This window comes from Suricata suricatta, chromosome 3, assembly GCF_006229205.1.
Source record: "Suricata suricatta isolate VVHF042 chromosome 3, meerkat_22Aug2017_6uvM2_HiC, whole genome shotgun sequence".
NCBI classification, from domain to species: Eukaryota; Metazoa; Chordata; class Mammalia; order Carnivora; family Herpestidae; genus Suricata; species Suricata suricatta.
The window spans coordinates 31,565,790-31,579,471 of NC_043702.1; positions in this window are offsets into that span (position 1 = coordinate 31,565,790).

Genomic DNA, 13,682 nt, shown 5'->3' on the forward strand with positions numbered 1-13,682 from the left:
TTTAAGTGTTGCTTCCCTGGACTTTTGGGATTTGTTTGCAGGAGAGAAATAGTTTATTTGTGAGGAAAAAATAAATAATTTAAGTAACAATTCAGGTAAATTGATTATTATAAGAAAAAGTGAAGATTTTCAGATTTTTATTCTGCTACAATACATATTTTGACCACAGACTTTTTTTTTTAAGTTTATTTGTTTTCAAAGAGTATGGAAGAGAGAGACAGAGTATGGGGGAGGGGCAGAAAGAGAATTTTGAGCAGGCTCCACGCTGTCAGTGTGGAGCCAGACTGAGGGCTCAAACTTATGAACCAAGCTAAAATCATGACCTGAGCCAAAACCCAAGAGCCAGATGCTTAACTGACTGAGACACTCAGGCTCCCCTTGGCCACAAACTTTTAAAGTAACTATGTATGGACTTATGTTTTTGCTAAATAAACTACTTTTGAATTGTATCCCCTAAGTTCACCAGACATGAATAATAAAATTCATTCAATCCTCATTTCATAAATAGAGTACATATAATACAAATCATATTTAATATTGATGGAACCTTTATACCAGCTGTATAGACCACAGCAACATGTTATTCTTTCCCCTTTATAATCCTTGACAACTAGAATATACTCCAAGAGGGTTGTTGAATAACATTCTGAATGCACTAATGTCATTGAATTGTATATTTTTAAATGGTTAAGATTATGTTACTTGAATTTCACCTACACTTTATTATTTAAAAAATTTTTAAATTTATTTTTGAGAAAGAAGGAGTACTGGTTGGGGAGGGACAAAGAGAGAGGGAGACACAGAACCTGACGAAGGCTCCAGGCTCTGAGCTATCAGTATAGCTCCGAACTCTGTGCTGTGTTTGGCTCGAATTCATGAACCATGAGATCATAATCTGAGCCTAAGTTGGATGGTCAACTGACTGAGCCACCCAGGTGCCCCACACCTAAATTTAAAAAAAAAGAAAAGGCGTTCCAAACTTTTCTGAACCCAAATAGCCCTGCACAATCTGGTGCCTGATCCCTGTGCAGCCATATCGTATACTTTCTAGACTCTAGCCCTTTCCATGCCCCAGGAAGAAATATACTCTAGCCTATCCCATATTGTCCTGCAAGCTTGTTAAGCTCTTCACCTCCCATTCCCAGGACTTATGTCCTTGCTTTTCTCTGAACCTTGAATGCGCTCCTCAGAATCTTAGCATGGCCTCCTTACCATTTTTTCTATTCCAGTTCTAACATCTTGCATGAGCTCACCAAAGGCTTTCCTAATCATTTTACCAAAAGTAGTAATTTCTTTTCACTAATACGTTATCTTTGCAACTTGAGATGATCTTATATATTTCTTTACTGCTGCTTTTTCCTGTGCCTCCCCACTCAGTGATGGTAGGAAAGAACATTGTTTTGTTCACAATATTCCAGTGCCTGGCACATAATAGATACCTTATAAATATTTGTTGAATGAATAAATTAGTATATTTAAAAATTGAATATTCATGCTAATTGGTGACATATGACTTACCTTATGTATAAGAAATATAGGCATATATTTAAATTTATAAATGTATCTCTATGATTCAGATCTATTATTAATGCTTCTCAACACTTTAATGTCTCCTTTCCATGTATTCTTCCGTTAGCTAAGTATTACCCATCAGTAGTTTTGGATGTTTCTTTTTATTTGGAGTCTGTAGAGGTTTTTCTTCTTAACTATGACCTTTTCATTTAATCATTGCATAGTTTTTCAGCAAAGATACCTGCTGGAAAGAATTACTAAAAATAACCAAAATATTTAACAGTAATCATGAAATAATAATACAAGGAAAGGGAATTAGCCTTCTTTATTACAATTTCATGTGTCTGAAAATTAGTCTTCTTAATACAATTTCATGAACCCATGTGGTATATTTATACCTGTATTATCAGTAATAATAATAAATACTATTGTGATTGCAGGTACAGATCCAAGTGAGAAATAGCAAAGCTTCTTTTGACAAGTTAAAGATGGATGTTTGTCAGAAAGTGGATTTACTTGGAGCTAGTCGCTGCAATATGTTATCCCATACACTCACTACCTACCAGGTACCCACCTCCATGGTCAGCATGTCCTTGCAGTAAAGATGAGTGGTGAGATTCCTTTTTAAAAGTTGTCTAATGGGTGTAAAAAGTTGAATAATTTATCAGATTCCTTTGACTTTGAAAATTAGTGAGGTTATGACAGAGAATCATAGAATTCTCAACTGAAAAAGACCTTAGGAATTGCCTACACATGTATCTTCACATTATTCCCCTTGGGGTCCTAGGAGGGAGATTTAGGGGCCATCTAGGTGTGAGTGGGAGTGTTGAGACAGAATTCACAGCCCTTTAGCCCTGGTTCCTCAGAGCTACTCCATTTTGAATTTCTATATTCAGTTTCATTTGAAGCAAAGATGCTGGGGCCCAAAAGTATAAAACTCTACTGTCATCTTATAGCTGAAGAAAGTGAAACCCTATAAGAATTACAGTAAACAGCAACTTTGGGCTTAAAAGCCTGTTTTCTCATGCTAGGCCGTGTGTTCTTTTCATTCTGCCACTTTCATATCAGCAGTATCTCACTTGTGCTTCTGTTAACCCCAAATCACACTTAAATAGCATACAGTGAATAAGTCCGATGTTAATAAGTAGCAGGTACTGATATTAACATGTATTTTTAAGTGGCAAAATAGAATGAACTGTATTTATTTAAGAAAAGAATCATAAACTAAAGGGAATGGACATTCACTGCTGCTTGTAGGAAATCTACCTGATTCAGGTCAGTACTGTGGATCCTATTCAGGAGTCACAAAAGGATGCACTTGAAAATAGAAGTACCTGGCAATCCATGTTGCATATCCCTGAAACTCAACAGCTGTTTGTTTAGTTCTCCTTTATTTTCTCCACTCAGCCCCCTCACTTTTAATAGGAACTTTGAAGCAACAAGGAAAATGTCCAGTTACTTGAGTTAGCTTGAGAACGAGCCTCTTGAGCCCTAAAAGAAAGATTAACTTAGTGGTATATATTATTTTTGTCCAATTAATAAAGGCTTATATATGCTTACCAACATAAAGATTTACACATATACCTCTAATATAGATACGGTCTTTGTGCTTTTAGTATTTCTCTTTTGGACTCTTGCAAAGGTGGTCTAAACCACTAATATTACTTTCTGGCTGACTCCAGTGTACCTTCCAGTGCTATATACAGATAGGTACATATATATGCTGATACAGTTGCCAGTTCTTATGCAGAATTACTACTTACACTGCTTTCTGGTTCTCCCATCTTGGAAATTGATTTTACTTCCTACTGCTTGTTATTCAGCAACCATTCATCTACTACAGTAGTGAGGAAAAATAGCAGTGAAAAAAATTGTAACTGTGGTGAGAATCTTTCTTTTTCTGCAGAGGACGCTGCTTGGATTCTGGGAGAAAACAGCTCAGTTGATGTCCCGGATCCATGGGGCGAGTACTGGCTTTCATCTATATGATTTTGTAACTCTCAAGGTATAATTATGTACACGTTCTTTTGTTAGATATACTATACTTCATTTGGAGAACACAAACTAATTTTGGATTTACAAAACATGGAAAACATTTTTCTACACTCCTTCAGTCAGTTATTTTTCTGTGCTTCCCTGATTCCAAGTGCTACCAGCAACATTAAACAAATACATGAGAATACTGATTGTGGGCTCAAGATATTGGAGTGGGGAGTAAAAAAGGGAGCAAGAGAAAAGAAAATTAAAATGTAAATGAGATAAGAGAAAGTTATGGAAAAGAAAAACTTAAGAGGATCAAGTGATGGAAAATGGTCGTTGGTTTTCAGTAACAACCAGAGTACCTACCCAACAATTTTAGAAGTTAAAGAAAAATTTTCCTTGCTTTACTTTTACACTCATGTCGTAGATGTGATTCATGATGCAAAAATAATGGGTAACTGTAGCTGAAGAGACTATTGTATTAGATCAGCTTTTTCTGTAATAGCTACATGTAAAAGGTACTCTTGGGCTTAGATTGTAATGCTTTTAACGTTTGTATATCTTCCGGTCTACCTTCTTTGCATATGACTTATCTAGCAGAGTCACACTATGGTAATCATTTCTTTAATTCTGGTAGGCTGGGTTTCAGTGCCTTTGCCCTTATCATTCTGTCTTGTTTTCAATAGAGCTTGAAAATGTTACTGTTGAGATTGCTCATGCTAGATGTAGTATCTGTGATGGATTCATCTCTTGTAGCTGTATATTCCTGGGGCTTGGTATGATAATTAAATTATGTTCTGATGTAGCATCTTCCAGATACCCTTGAATTAGTCTTGATTTTTTTGTTGTGTGTTTGGGTTTTTTTCTTTACCTGTTCTATATTAATACTTCACTGGATAGCATACTATGTTTTTAGGCAAATTTAGTATCTAATTTATGTTCAGATGAGGTTGAAAATCTTCAGCATTGCATTAGAAGTCAGTAACAGTGTAAGTCTTCTTTGGCATATCACAAACTTGTGAAGCTTGGTGCTGGCCCATGTTATAGTCTGTGTGGTTGTCACAGGCAACCAGAATAAACTGGGACATAGCGCCCAGGTCAAATTACCTTATCATACATTTCCCATATCTCTCACTTTCTCCTTCAGAACTATCCCTATTTTACGTTGTTCTTTAGAATTTTTATTCTCCTCTCATTTGCACAAAGAGAGAAACAGATTCCATCTGCTTAACATTGAATTTCTTATCCTTAGCAACTACAAGACACTCCAAGCAAGCTTACTGAAGACCACAAGGAAGAACAAATAGAAAACAGTTCTCTCACTGAAAATCTCAATAAGTAAGCAGGCAGAAGTATGGGGTTATGGAAGTTCTAGATACTGTTATATGATATATTTGGAAAGAATTGTTTCTTTTCCAACTTACTGAATATTTATTTCTATGTCATTTTTCCTGTTAATATTTTTTAAGGTTTTTTTTTTTAAAGTAAGCTCTGCACCCAGTGTAGGGCTTGGCCTCATGACCCTGATATCAAGAATTGGGTGCTCTACCCACTAAGCCTACCAGGCACCCCATTTTTCCAATTAATATTAAACATTTGTTTTAAAGCCTTATCCACCCCCTGCCCCCATTTTTAACATGGCAGGCAGAGTTGATGACTGGAGTACAGAACAGATTAAGATGATAACTTTAAATTCTGTATTTTGGGAGACTGAACTTTGTATTCAGAGCCTCTACCTAGTGAAATCCAGAAGAGGCAGCTTGAAAGAGAAAGGGACAGGTACCAGCAGCTATGAAACAGAAGCTATTGAAAATCTGTCTTCAAAGCAACACAAATGGGACTAGGGCTGGTCACCTGAAAACGCGGGCTCTTGCTGCACACATTCTTCAGGTTGCCTGTTTCCCTTTTATTATGTCTTACCTTTGTTTACTTCTAATTTTAAGTAGATTGCCTGAGTGTAATAACAAACCCAGAAATAAGACCAGAGCAGTGACAAACCATATATTGTTGAGTGGAAGGTGATCCAGGATATACGCATTTCCCTCTTTTCTCTATGGGGAAACCCAAACAGATTTTTTTTTGCCAAATTTGAATATATAAACAATTTAGGATGTAGATTAAATACATATCAAATGTACAGTTATAAATGCAATTTATTAGTTATACCTTGATATTTAAAATCCTATGTTATATTAAGTATATTAATTTAGTAAACCTTTTCCATTATCATATTTCATGAAAGGTTTATTCACAGTCCTCTCATACATATTCAGCATTCTGAGAGCTTCCTGTTGAGTTAACAGATTCCAAACCATTTCACCTTCTCTTCCATCCAAGTAATTAAAAAAATGTATATACACGGTCATTGGAGATTTTGTTCCAAGTCATTAGCATCTATTTACTCTATTTTTGTGTGTGTTTTTTGGAAATAAATACCGTATAGGTTTCCCTTGCTATCTGAAAGTAGAGTATTCCAATGAAACTTTTCATAAGCCAATACAGTGTAAGGCAAAGAAGCAATTACCATTAATTTTTGTGGAAAATGTTTTGAGTATTCAAAAATTAACCTTTCTTAGGCTTTTCTGAAACCGTAGGACATATCTTGCTGATGTATGCACAGAATAAATGGAGATGAAGCACAGATGCGCACACAGTGCATAGTGGCTTAAAGCCGAGATGCTGAGTGTAGTTCCCAGGGAAGGAGCTTGGTGGTGCTACTGTTGCTGCTCAGGGTTCACACTGCCTCCACAAGGGCTCCCTGCATAATAAACACTTAACACTACTTTTGCTTTCTGTCTTTTTGTAAAAGTGAAAATCCTCTTTGGGTTTCTTTTTTTTTTTAATGTTTTATTTATTTTTGAGAGAGAGAGAGAGAGTATGAGCAGGGGAGAGTCAGAGAGAGAGAGGGAGACACAGAATCTGAAGACAGACTCCAAGCTCTGAGCTAGCTGTCAGCGCAGAGCCCGATGTGGGGCTTGAACCCGCGAACCGTGAGATCATGATCTGAGCCGAAGTCAGCGGCTCAACTGACTGAGCCACCCAGGCGCCCCCCCTCTTCAGATTTCTTTCAGTTAGCAAAAACAGGTGCTAATATAGATCTTCCAGAAAAGCATAATGCAAACTTCCAAACAGCAGGGGATACCTGTATTGCTTTTTAAGTATCTTTAAAAATTTATTGAAAGCAACTTCCAATACTAGAATTGTGAGGTCACATTCCAGGAATAATGCCTAAATCTATTTTCAGTTTTTTGTCTAATTTTTTAAATTATCATCCCAGATGGATGATATAAATACCCAAAATTAGTATTTTATAAGAATATTTTAGGCAAATGCATCTTTTTTGCAAACATCACTTTGCTGTTCCAAAACAGAGTACTCCATTTTTTCTGCAGTTCTTCATTTCCTCTGTTTAGGTCTCAAGTATTCTTGAGCAAATCCCTAAGTGCTTGAAAACTAAACCTCATACTCAGTGACTTTGGTGACAGATGCTCTCCATGATGTATTATTTACACAGTGCCCATAATACTGAATGTGGTGCCTGATGCTTCATCAGTCCTCAGTATAGGTTGTTGAAAGAATAAGAGATGAAGGATTATTTTCATGGTCTATGTAGATCTAGAGAAGAAGTACATTCGTCTCAGATTTTAGGAGATCTATGTACTGGAAAACTATTTTATATGTCCTATCAGTTAAAAATACTTTTTAACCATATAAAACCATAGAATATGAATCCTAAGTGTATTTTAACCAAATTCTTTGCATTTTTTGGTTTTTACTTTAGGTTAGTTTTGTCAGATGAGGAAGTGAGCTTGGGAAATAAACCAGGTAAGATGGTAAATTCATTAAAATGTAAAATGACCACATTTTAAATGTCAAAACAGTTTGTCACAACCATTTAAAACAGATTTTATTAATATCAATTCAGTTAGAAAACATGTTAAGTCAATTTAGAAGTCTCTTCTATACAAACACTTTTGAGTTAGTTTATTTTCCCTAGCTTTATTGAGTTATAATTGATACAGAGCACTGTGTAAGTTAAACACATCTATCACTTCATATAGTTACTATAGATTTTGTGGGGGCAAGAACATACAAGACTTACTCTCTTAGCAGCTGTCAAGTGTGTTGTTGACTGTAGTCCCCATACTGTATTTTAGATCTCCACAACTTAATTATCGTACAGCTGGAAGTTTGTACTCTCTGACCAAATTTCTCCATTTTCTTCACCTCCCAGACCTCAGTAACCACCAGTCTGCTTTGTTTCTGAGTTTGGCTTTTTAAGATCTAGCATTTAAGTGAGATCATACAGTATTTATTTTTCTCTAACTTATTTCACTTAGAATAATGCCCTCCAGGTTCATCCATGTTATTGCAAATGGTAAGATTTCCTTCTATTTTAAGACTAAGTAATATTCAATTCTATTCTATTATATATGTACTTAAGTAACATTCTCTTTATGGATTTATCTGTGTTGGCCACTTAGGTTGTTTCCATGTCTTGGCTGTTGTAAATAAGACTTCAGTGAATATAGGGGTACACATACCTCTTCAAGATAGTAATTTCATTTCCTTTGGATATATAGCCAAATGTGGAATTGCTAGAACATAATGGTAGTTCTGTTTTAATTTTCTGAGGAACTTCCATACTGTTTTCTGTAGTGGCTACACCAATTTACATTGCCACCAACAGTGCACATCCTTTTTTCCACATCCTGTCCGACACTTGTTACCTCTTTTTCATAACTGCCATTCTAACAAATGTGAGGTGATATCTCAGTGTGGTTTTGATTTGTATTTCCCTGATGAGTGAATAGTGTTGTTGAGTACCTTTTCATGTATGGTTGGGCATGTATATGTCTTCTTTGGTTGTCAAAATGTGTATCTAGGTTCTTTGCCCATTTTTTAATCAGACTGTTATTGTTTGTTTATTTTTGCTATTGAGTTTGAGTTCCTTACATATTTTGGATAGGAGCCCCTTATCAGATACATGGTTTGCAAATATCTTACTCATCCCGTAGGCAAATGTGATTGGGTTTTTGGCTATTGACTGTTTTGTTGTGGTTATTTTTTGTGTGTGTTTTTTAACTGTGCAGAAGATTTTTAGTTTGATATCATCTTCTTTATTTTTGCTTTGGTTTTTTGTGCTTTTGGGGTCCTATGCAAAAAATCATTGCCACATTGTCAATGAGTTTTTCCCTTGTTTTTAAAAATATATTTTTAATTGAATAATAGTTGACATATATTAGTTTCAAGTACACAACACAGTGATTCGACAATTATGACAATTACAAAATGTTCACCATGTTAAGTGTCGTTGCCTCTATCATCATCCACAGTTATTACAATATTATCGATTGTATTTTCTGTGCTGAACTCTCTATCCTCTTGACTTATCTATTTTATCACTGGATAAAATAGTGTGTACCTCTTAATCCCTGCTATCTATGCTGCCTATGCCCCCATCCCACTCTGCTCTGGCAGCCACTTGTTGTCTGTTTTTATGTGTCTGTTTCTTTTTGTTATTGTTTTGCCTTTTTTTAATTCCACATATAATAGAAATCATATGGCATTTGTCTTTTTCTATTTGACTTGTTTCACTTAGCATAATACCTCTAGCCCCATGTATTGTCAAGAGTGGCAAGATTTCATTCTTTTCTATGGCTGAGTAATACTCCATTCTGTAGGCCTACATGAAATAATATTTTAAGCTGATAAGAACTTCAATAGCATATAGAAACTATACATTTCTCCCCCTCACCTTTTAGGTTTCTAATATTATAATTTATATCTTTTTCATTGTGTATGTAATAACAAATTATTCTGTTATAGTTATTTTTAATGTTTGTTTTTAACTAGAGTTGAAAGGGGCACCTGGGTAGCTGCTCCGTTAAGTGTCTGACTTCAGCTCAGGTCATGATCTCGTGGTCTGTGAGTTTGAACACCATGTCTGACAGGTTTCAGTGTTGACAGTTTGGAGCTGATAGCCTGCTTTGGATTTTGTGTCTCCTTCTCTCTGCCCTTTCCACATTCATGTTCTGCCTCTCTCTCAAAAATAAATAGACATTAAAAAAAAAACTAGGGGCACTTGAGTGGCTCAGTTGGTTAAGCATCCGACTTCAGCTCACGTCGTGATCTCATAGTTCATGGGTTCACGCCCCATGTCGGGCTCTGTGCTCTATCTTTGACTTTTGACAGCGTAATTACAATGTGTTCTTGTCTCTGACTGGGCAAAACTGCTGGTCATGCTCTGAGGTGGGGCTGGCCTGCTGGCTGTATTTTGTGTTTAAGTGTTGTTGTTGGCTGGTGGGGTTGTGCTCTGAGGTCAGGAAGGGTCACTAGGCAGGGCTTCACAGTCATCTCTGGTCAGGCAGGGGTACTGGTATGCTCCTTGGCCAAATGGTGCCACTGCTTAGTCTCTTCATTCAGGCAGGGTCACAGGCAGGGCTTCATGGTCTAATGTGGCCTTAGTCTGTGCTTTGTGATTAGGCAGGACTACAGAAGCTCAATTCTAAATCAGGCAGGATGGTGGCTCTGCTCTGCTGTTGGGCAAGGTTGCTAGCCACACTTCCTAGCTGGATGGACCTCATGCTGTACCCCATTGGGCAAGGATTGAGGCTTTGTTTCACAAGGGGTGTGGTCACTGACCACAGGTCTCTGCCTGGGTGAGATTGCAGGCTGTGCTCTGCAGTTGGGCCTAGCCATCAGCTGGGCTCCAGTGCCAGGCAGGGCTATAGACTGGGGTTTGCTGCTAGGTAGTGCTGTAAGTTGGGCTTTGATGCTCCCCAGGGTCACTGTTAGAGCTTCCTAATGAGGTAGGCTGGAGGTTGTGCTTTCCTCTTGCAGGGTGCTACTGACTATTTCTCTGTCCGGGTGGGTGATACAGTACGCTCTGCAACTTCCCACAGTCTCATTGCAGGCTTTCTGGTCAAGTGGGACTGGAAGCTATGCTCAGCAGTGAGTTAGCTTTCCAGCAGTACCTAATCAACAGAGTCTACTTGTTTTCTTCAGGGAATTTTGATTTTCTCGAAGATAAGGACTTTTAATGTAGACATTTATTTCACAGAGTTGTATGATTAAGTTTCAAGCTTCTCTTCACGTTTAAATTCATATTATTTTTTTTAATAAGTACATACTATATATATAATCATATGTATTCTGTTAGTGTGGCTTTGGAGCCAGAAAATCAGGGTTTGAGTGTTGGCTTTTTAAAACAAGCCATTTATACCTCATTTTTTTCTCATCTGAAATAGGAATCATACTCCTACCTTACAGAGACATTAGGGCTAGAGATAATATTTATAAACTACATAGTACAGGGTAGGTGTACAGTATATATGAGAGGCATTCTTTTAGTCTTCACACCCAGCACAGAGCCCAGTGCAGTGGTTGAACTCATGACCATGAGATCAAGACCTGAGCTAAGACCAAGAGTTTGACACTTAACTGAGCCACCCAGATGCCCCATGTTAGAGGCATTTTTAAGTGTGCCCATAAGTACAGATCATACTGAAAAATAAGCTATAATAATTATGGAACTACATGTCTAACATAGTTTCAAATGTATGTTCAAAAGGTTAGCTACTTCTGTATATATAATCCTATATCCAGGTAGAGAACATTTTTTTAAAAGTTCCAAATGGAATATAATGGATATTGGTGTAGTTTTACCATTCATTTATAGCACTATTTAATCCTTTAAAACCTACTGGGTCAGTAGTTATAGATCTACTTTTTAATTTCAGATGTTTATTTGTTCCTTTTATTTTTTTAAATCTTGCTAAAGGTTTATTTATTCTTTTAACAAATCATTTGGTTTTGTTAATCTTGTTTATTAAATCTGTGTTTCTATTTTATTAATTTTAGTTCTTTATTATTTTCTTCTATTATTTTTTGGGGTTTTTTTTTAGGCTAAAAGTTCCCTTTTTCCATATCCCACAAGTTTTTTTTAAAAAGCTTTATGTGGTATATTTTATATATCATAAAACTCATTCAGTTGTACAATTCACTAATTTTTAGTTACTACTGAGTATTGCAGCCATCTCTCTAAGTCAGTTTTAGAATCTTTTCGTCCTTTCATTAATAAGATCCCTCATGTTCCTTTGCTATAATCCCCATTTTCATTTCTAGTCAGCCTCTAGTCTACTTTCTCTCTATATAAATTTGCCTTTTGTGGACATTTCATATTACTAGAATCATGCAGTATGTGGTCTTCTTGTAATTTACTTTTTTCACTTCATATAACACTCTTGAGGTTCATCCCTGACATAATTTGTGTTGGTAGTTCCTTTTTATTGCTTAACCTATTGTATGGATGTCCATAAACTCTGATATGTAGTATTTTCTTTTTTTTAAATAAAAATTTTTTTAATGTTTTTATTTATTTTTGAGAGAGATAGAGCATGAGTGGGGGAGGGGCAGAGAGAGAGAAGAGACACACACACACAGAATCCAAAGCAGGCTCCAGACTCTAAGCTGTCAGCATAGAGTGTGACGCGGGGCTCTAACCCATGAACTGTGAGATCATGACCTGAGCCTAAGTCAGATGCTTAACCGACTGAACCACCCAGGCGCCTCATAAATTTTTTAAAATTTATTTTTGAAAGAGACAGTGAGGGGGGGCAGAGAAACAAAAAGACCTAAGCAGGCTCCATACCATACTGTCAGCATGGAGCCTGATGTAGGGCTTGAACTCCTGAACTGTGAGATCATGACTTGAGCTGAAACCAAATATGTTTAATAGCCTGAGCCACCCAGGTGCCCCGATCTATAGTATTTTCATTATCATTTGATTTAAATTGTTCTAAGCTTTCATAATACCTTATGTGATCTATGGCCACGAGTGATTTTAAACTGTGTATCTGATACCATATGTTTGCACTCATAGGTCTAACAGGAAATTTTCAGAATGATCTAGCTTCAAGAAAAGCAAGCAGTTAGTAGTGCTTAAGAAAAATTGATTCAGTATCAGATGGATAATTGATACCTGTCACAACACAGCATTTTATATACTGTTAAGTGAAACTGCAATACAATTTAAGTATTTTGGGAGTGTTTGCTGTATAATTGGATTTAATGAAATGTTTAGAGGTGCAGTAGGCAGGACTTTGAGTAGATAATGAAAGAAAATGCAGAATGCTTATTGATTTATGATGTAGTTTCATCTTAGCTTGGGCAAAGCATGCAGTTATTTAATATATAGTAGCAGAATATTTACTATTGAAGCTTGAAAAGATGTGAGTTCTTTGTGTGCAATCTTTCATTTATGCATGTGAGAGGGTTTTCGTTTTTTTAATATTTTTACATTGTAGTACTTGTTTTGCTTGTTGGTGGTGTTTGCTTATTTAATACATTCCGTCAAGGACAGAAATTACATGCTGGGTTTTTTTCCCCTAAAAAAAAATAAACTGTGTATCTGAAATTGCCAAATTAAGGAGATATTGAAATTAATCTTTTTATCATTGATTTAAAAAAACTTTTTATTTATTTTTGAGAGCAGGGGAGCACAAGCACAGGAGGGGCAGAAAGAGGTAGGCACAGAACCCAAAGCAGGCTCCAGGCTCTGAGCTATCTGCAGAGAGCCCAACATGGGGCTTGAACCCATGAACCATGAGATCAAGACCTGAGCCAAGTTGGTCACTTAACCAACTGAGCCACCCAGGCACCCCTGTTACTGATTTTTAAATTTAATTTTATTATGATCAGAGAATGTATCTTTGTCATACTGATCCTTTGAATTATTGGGACACTCTCTATGGACTAAAAAGTAGCCAGATAGTCAATTGTCCCATGTGCTTGAGAAGAATATGTATTCTCTGACTTGGATGCTGATGCCTATGTATCTATTACATCAAGGTTTTTATTTGTGCTGCTCAAATTCTTTTATATCTTTACTAATTTTTAATTAACTTGATGTATCAATAATTGAGAAATGTATTTTGAAATCTCTGCTATTGAAGTGGATTTTCATTGTTTCTATAGTTTTTTATTTTTTATATTTTGAGGATTTTGAAGTATTGGTTGCATATAAATTTAGCATTTTTATATTCAGTGAATTAATCTGTTATCAATATAGTGACCCTTTCTGTTCCTACATTATTTTTTGCCTTAAAGTTGCCTTTGTATGATATTATCTTAGCTTAACTAGTTTTATTTTTGTGAGTATTTGCTTTCTTCTATATCTTTTGCTATAT